Here is a 5952-nt window from a genome sequence, read left to right on the forward strand (position 1 = left end):
AAATTTAAGAAGCAAATTATGTAAGTCCATGTGTCCACTCAAAGAGACAGATATTTTAACAAGTTCCTTATTCTACCCCTCACATCCTGAGCAATTGTTTATCCAATGTTATGCCTATTTCACTGGAGGAAGATCAATATTCTCATTATGCAATCTGTTCTGATTAACTTGAGTCTTGCCTTTCATGGTAGTGAATTCAATCTACTCCTGTACCCACTGAAATAATACTGATGACTGGTAATGATCATGGCTGCTACATTTTAGATTGATATTGTATGACAACAATGGGCAATGTCACAAAAGCCACCTTTGGTACTATGGTTTTGACCTACAGTCCCCTGATCTCTAGCTATATTCAAATGTCCAAATCTGAAATCATTACTAATTTTAATCAGTTCAGTAAGAATCTTGGCTGAGTAATGACTTACATATTTAGCCTCAAGTTCCCTTGGCAGGAAATCAGTGAGTACCTGATTTAAGGTCCATTTCAGAATTTCAGTGCAAAGAACCAAGCAGCAGCTATAGTAATCACTTACAAGTTTTGTAGAAGAAAAATAGACCACAGTATAAAAAATGGTAAGGATTAAGTGGAAGGGCATGGTTGAGGGAAAGGTTGCCAGAGTTTAGTGTCAATAAAATATAAAAGAAGACCAGAAAGATTTTATGAAGAGACTTGCAAGAAGAAACAAAGCAGTGGTTTGGTGCACAGAGGAGAGATTTGAAGGTAGGTGGGCAGAACTGATGAGAAAGTATCCCGAACTATGAAAAGTAACAGAAAGGAGGCCATGCTTGAAGAAGTTGTTTTAGTAGAGGAGGAATAAGTTGGTCTATATAGGTCAGAAATTAATGGAAAACAATAAAAGTTAGGAGGAATATTCTGCTGAGCAATCCTTTTGACATTATTTATCGGTATATTATTATACATGGACACTGACTCAAGGAGCTCAGCTGTTGGAGGACCATCTGGTCAAGCAAACTGAATGATAGGGGAGAGGAGACTGGGACTGGGACCCCAAAGTGCAAGATTGGGAGAGGGAGCTTGGGGGCTGGGGCAGGAATTGGCTGAGCAAGAAGACTGAGACTACAAGGAACTATGGATGGAGGGGAAGACCTGGATGAGGACCATGGTGGAGAGAAAAAGGACTTACAGAAGGACAGACTAGATGGGACATGGATGGAAGGGGGCAGGTTTCAGTGGAGAACAAGAATCCTATTGGATAAAATAGTGTGTGATCACATAGTCAAAGACTGTAGAAGAATGCATGTCCACATGGGAGTTCAAGGCCTGTATAACCTTAATTTTGGCATTTCCTGAATTTGGGACTAAGTGGGCTTTTGGAGTGGCTCTAGATATACATAGAGTACCCCTGAGATTGCTGAGAGTTGGGAACACGTTTTGAAATCCTTAAAGAAGCAGTACAATATAACCAGTACCCCTGATAGTTCCAATCAACTTCTCTGCAAATAGCATAGCTCCCAATTCCTGTTTCTCTCTTTTTTTCTCTATTTCAGCTCCATGCATGTGGCAACAACTGAAGGAATGCAAGACCATCCACAAATGTAAGAATGGGGAAGAGACAAAGGGGTTCAGACCTCATTAGCATTATTTGTGCTACCTCTTTTAGTAGTGTCAGAGATCCAACCAAACTGGCTACTGTGGAACCACTTTGCACACCACTCTGACAAGCCTGACAAATTTCTTCATATGCTATGGTAAATAATATCCCTTGGTTTTTGTTTCAGTGCAGGTCAGGATCAAGGTTCTTCCTTAAGAGAGTGCAGAGGCTGAAGCGGGAGGGGAGCCTCTCCTGCTCACAAGCAAGCAGCCTGATTACACTCCTACACAGCTACCACAACTATCATGGGGAAAGGCACCTTCAGCTGCAACCAATGAGTGAAATAAAGCATGAAAGCAGAGCACTCAGAGAAAGAGTTGACCTAATAAAAGGGAAACACCCTTGTATCGGGCTGCTTCTAAGAATATGGCTCAAAGAGACCAAAGCAGACCTCAGACTTAATTAGAGGAAGGGACCAAGATCTTCCCTGATCAGACTGATAGAAACCAGACAAGGATCAACAGAGACCCACTGGAAACCACCCCAGGGAATACTAACAAGGATGAAATTCTGAGGCCAATCTTTTTGCAGGGGTTGGAGAAGAAACACAGCAACATTAACAGCTGAGTCAGGCCATGCTAAATAAACTTTCTATTGGAGAAGGAGAAATAATTTGCTGTTTTGGAAATGCTATTTTTTTTCTGATTTGATTTCCTGTTCTTGTAGTCTCAACCACTTAAAACTAATGGACAGTTATCCATCAGTGTGAAGGCATCCACTTTAAAGTAAGGAATAAGATCCTCCGGAAAAGGGCTTTTTTTCCGGAGGATCGGGGCCAGTGTAGACGCTCTTTTCCGGCTTTTCTAGAAGCCGGAAAAAAGCGGCGGACATTTTTATTTAAATGCCGCGGGGGATATTTAAATCCCCCGCGCATTTCCCTATTGCGATTTCAAAAATTACCATGCCCCTTCCGGAAAAGGGGCCAATGTAGACGAGCCCATTGATTGTTCCTTCCTATGTGAAGTATTTTGTATCTGTCTTTATTGAATTTCATCCTAATTACCTCAGACCAGTTTGATCTGAGGAAGTGGGTCTGGCCCATGAAAGTTCATCACCTAATAAACCATCCTGTTAGTCTTTAAAGTGCTGCATAGTCCTGTCTTTTGTTTCAGCAAGACCAGACTAACACGGCTACATCTCTATTACTATGAGCCATAGATAACTCTTCACTCACATGGTTATCTAAACAGTTTTGTATTCACCTTATAGTAGCCCTGTCCAGGTTGTATTTCCCTAGTTTATTGATAAGAATGTCATGAGAGACTGTACCAAATGCTTTACTAAAGTCTAGATATATCACGTTACCACTTCTCCCTTTTCCACAAGGCTTGTTATCATAGCAAAGAAAGCTATCAAGTTGGTTTGATATGATTTATTCTTTAAAAATCAATGCTGACAGTTACTTATCATCTTGTTATCTTCCAGATGTTTGCAAATGGATTCCTTAATTATTTGCTACATTATCTTTCCTGGCACAGAAGTTAAGCTGACCGGTCTGTAGTTTCCTGCATTGTCCTTATTTCCCTTTTTGTAGGTGAGCACTGCATTTCCCCTTAGAGTCTTCAAGAATCTCTCCCATTTACCATGGTTTTCAGAGATGATAGCTAATAGCTCAGGGTATGTCTACACTACCACCCTAGTTTGAACTAGGGTGGTTAATGTAAGCAACCAGAGTTGCAAATGAAGCCCGGGATTCGAATTTCCCGGGCTTCATTTGCATATTGCCAGGCGCCGCCATTTTTAAATGTCCGCTAGTTCAGACTCCATGCCCGCGGCTACACGCGGCACGAACTAGGTAGTTCAGATTAGGCTTTCTATTCCGAACTACCGTTACTCCTCATCCTAGCGGACATTTAAAAATGGCGGCACCCAGCAATATGCAAATGAAGCCCGGGAAATTCAAATCCTGGGCTTCATTTGCAACTCCGGTTGCCTACATTAACCACCCTAGTTTGAACTAGGGTGGTAATGTAGACATACCCTCAGATAGATCATCAATAAGCTCCTTGAGTATTTTAGGACAGCTTGGGTCATGAGGCCACCAGACTAAGCTGCTGCTTGGAACGTGTCGGTAGCCACAGAGCCTTGCAACTCCCATTGGCTATGGTTTGTTGTTTCCAGCCAAGGGGAGCTGTGGGATTTTGAAATCATTCCAAATCTCCTGGTTAAACCAGCTGGTCTCTTGTCATACTTATCATACTTGTCATACTGGTCTCTTGTCATTCCTATCTTTTCTATGTAGTGGAATAGTTTTCTCTTGTGCTGTTATTAATGTCCCTTTTAAAAGCTACCAAGTGTCTTTGTTTTTCCCTGTAGACTCATTTCTCATGGGACCTTACCTACCAACTCCATGATTGTACTAAACTCTGCCTTCTTAAAATCCATTGTCTTTATTTTGCTGTTCTCACTCCTCCCATTCCTTAGAATAATGAATGCTATCATTTTGTGACCATTTTCACCCAAGGTGCCTTCCACTTTCAAATTCTCAACTAGTTCCTCCCTGTTTGTTAAAATCAAATCTAGAACAGTCTCCCCTCAGTAGCTTTCTCCACCTTCTGAAATAATAAACAAAAATGTTGGATAATCTGTGCCCTGCTGTGTTACTTTCCTGACAGATATCTGGATAGTTGAAATTACCCATCACCACAAATTCCAGTGGTGTCTGACCTAGCCAATAGCAGATGTTGCTGAGAGATGAGCCATAAGTCATACACTTCTCACAGATGGATGTGTTGGTGGGGGAGGCATCTACATCTGTCTGGGATCCACATCCAGGAATCCTCTCCGAAGCTGTTTCTTGCACAGCAGTGGTGCATCAGAAGGAAGCAGAGCCTACCGCATCCCTGACCTTTAGACTAGTGGTTATCCTATGTCATCTGGGTTGTGGATTTCTCTAATTAATTTCCCATATTTACCAAATGCTGAGAGGGAGAATGAACATAAGTTTTCCATCTCTCAAGTGAGTGTCCTGATTTTAAAGTCATTCTTATGCTGTCCTTGTGCCAACACATATTTGATCATACACAGCTGGAACAGCTTCAGCAGCATAGACTGAGTATATTCCATAGTCCTGATGGAGTACCTTTGATGCTATGCGTCAATGGTATTTTAGATAATCCGTATCTGGTCACATGGATCATGCCCCTTCTGTTCCCATCAGCGACCTCTTAGGAAACTGTGCCAACTGAAAGCAAATCCTTTAATAGAGCAAGTTTTATGGAGACATTTTATCATAATTTAATTCTTGTACTGGGCTAAAGCAGTGGAATGATCCAGGTTGCAAAGGGTTTGTGACAGCACAAGGCAAATAAATGTACTAAAATGGCAGAAGAAATGCATTTTTAAAAATGTGTGTGTATTGCTATACGTTGGGATAGCGATAAAAGCTTATTCTGTTCCCTAAATGTTGTACAATATATTTTAATGCAATTAATATGATAAAATATTATGTACCTGTGCTACTTCAGGTATTTCCCATCTTCTGACAGTGACTCTTGTTTAAGGGAGGTTTGATATGAGGCCATCTGTCACATAGTCTTATCTCTGTAGATAGACCTCTTTTTTCATAGAACTTCACTTTAGACTGACATTGCTGAAATGTTTTATTATAGTTTCATTTTTTACACATGCTCTCAAATATCCTCTCCCAATTGTTTCTGGATCATAAGATTTATACAGTCCGTTGCTTTCTGAAGATTGTGTTGCTGAAGGTGTAAGCACCCTAGGAAGATGTGAATAACTTTCACATTTAAACTAAAACTCCCTATTAAGAGAGAAACGGGGTGGGGGGGGGGAGGAGAAAAAGGCAGAGGCAATGCTAAGGTTGCAGAACAAAGCAAAATGCTCCGCAAAGCGAGAGATCAAGGTATGCTGATTTTAATTATAGTCTCTCCTTCTTGTACATATGCGTATACCATCCACAACATTATACAAGTTTGTAAAGCGATTCGTATTTTTTCTGGCCACTCACATTTTTGTAAATAAAAGATTGTGTTTATTAAGTCCTGAAGAAAGTGACTAAAAAGGCTCAGACACGTAATCTATGAATTCATTTGAGCTAATTTCTGTAAAAAAAAACCTTTCAGTAATTTTCTGACTCTTCTCACTTTACAATATGTTTTAAAGATTTTACCTCCCTTAACAGTGACTCTCTGAACCACAGAGCCCAGGTATAGGGAGTCTGGCTGTGGGGTGGGAGCACAATGGGGGGCCAGTGACACAGCTGGGAGCCCCATGTCAGGGGGTGGGGTACAGAGCAGCAAGGAGATATGGTCCCAGTGGCTGGGCAGTAGCAGGGGCTGGCAGTGGCCAGGGAGATCTGGCCCCTGTCACACAG

At 41.3% G+C, this 5952-nt stretch overlaps 1 long non-coding RNA gene across 1 annotated transcript; it reads left to right on the forward strand.

Moving 5' to 3' along the window:
* Window positions 1–356: 356 nt before the first annotated feature.
* LOC112545720 (uncharacterized) lies at window positions 357–2219 on the forward strand. Its single transcript, XR_003089271.2, has 3 exons — window positions 357–724; window positions 1513–1560; window positions 1744–2219. It is a non-coding gene; the product is annotated as an uncharacterized LOC112545720 (long non-coding RNA).
* Window positions 2220–5952: the final 3733 nt, after the last annotated feature.

The sequence above is a fragment of the Pelodiscus sinensis genome, chromosome 1 (genome assembly GCF_049634645.1).
Source record: "Pelodiscus sinensis isolate JC-2024 chromosome 1, ASM4963464v1, whole genome shotgun sequence".
Classification (NCBI taxonomy): Eukaryota; Metazoa; Chordata; order Testudines; family Trionychidae; genus Pelodiscus; species Pelodiscus sinensis.